The sequence below is a fragment of the Marmota marmota genome, unplaced genomic scaffold, assembly GCF_001458135.2.
Source record: "Marmota marmota marmota unplaced genomic scaffold, marMar, whole genome shotgun sequence".
NCBI classification, from domain to species: Eukaryota; Metazoa; Chordata; class Mammalia; order Rodentia; family Sciuridae; genus Marmota; species Marmota marmota.
The window spans coordinates 21,630,214-21,631,173 of record NW_026000026.1 but is presented as its reverse complement, the minus strand read 5'-3'; the positions used below and the strand labels follow the sequence as shown (position 1 = coordinate 21,631,173).

The 960-nt window shown below is 67.5% G+C and overlaps 1 protein-coding gene across 3 annotated transcripts in view; it reads left to right on the top strand.

Annotated features, from left to right (window-relative positions):
• The first annotated feature begins 416 nt into the window (after nt 1–416).
• Tgif2 (TGFB induced factor homeobox 2) overlaps nt 417–960 on the top strand; it is a 16,389-nt gene continuing 15,845 nt past the window's right edge. The window contains exon 1 of one of the 3 annotated variants that reach the window (XM_015481027.2): nt 417–511. The gene's annotated coding sequence lies outside the window, so the exon portion shown is untranslated. Of the gene's footprint in view, nt 512–625; nt 858–960 lie in introns of those variants that run through there. The other 2 variants (XM_015481006.2, XM_015481014.2) reach the window with 2 other exon arrangements.

Below are 960 nucleotides of genomic sequence, written 5' to 3'. Positions count from 1 at the left end.
AACTGTGACAAAAGCAAACGCTGACCCTCTCTGCAGCTCACAGGTAAGGCAGCACCTATCCCACAACCTGATGTACCTCCAACGATACCTAGAAGTGCGCGCACAGCCTGGCTGACCGCCCTTGAATGAGAGGCCTAGGTTACCTGCTTGGGGTAGTTCCCGGGCAGCCTTATTCCAGAGTCTGTGGGCCCTTAAGGACAGAACAGGAATCGCATTTTGAGCCGGGCACCTTACCAACTGGGGGTAAGTCTGGGACTAACTGGCCTCAGTTTCTCCTCCAAGCAATGTGAACCATCCCGGCGCGGACCCGAGTTCTGGTGCGGGGCCCACACGCAATCGTCGGGACTGGCAAAGTTCTCCCTTTGTAAGGCCCCACCCCGGGCCAAGAGCACACAGTAGGCGCTCCGGAAATGCTCTCCGAAAGGAGGAGCGGGCCACTTCCTGCCCCTAAGCGGGCTGCGGGAGCCCAGGTCCCACCGCTTCCCTCCCGAGGCCATGTGGCATTCCTGAGGTGGGTGGGCGCAGGAAGAAGGTGCCCTCCGGGCCCGCCCCCTCCGGCGCGGTGGGCGGGGCGGAGCCCCCCGGGCTGCGGGCCCGCCCCGCGGGGGGTGGGCGTAGTTGGTCGCGCTCGCCGCAAAGTTTGTTTGCTGCCTCCGGGCGGTGGGGGAGGGCGAGGCGCGCGCTGAGGGGAGGAGAGGGGATCTGACGTCAGGCCGCGAGGTGCTTTCCAGCCGCGAGCTGTCAGGCGGGTGTCAGGCCCGGCAGGTACGCGGCGCGCGCCCCCGGCGTCCCCCGCCCCGGCCGGGACGCCCCGCACCCTGCCCGAGGCCGCGTGGGCCCGAAAGCCGCCGGGAAAAGTCAGTGCGGGACGCAGGAGGGGCGGAGATGGGGGTGGGGGCGCGCGGACAACTTGGAAAGTTTCTTTTTCGCTGCCGGGCGGGGGAGGGGGCGTCATCCTGG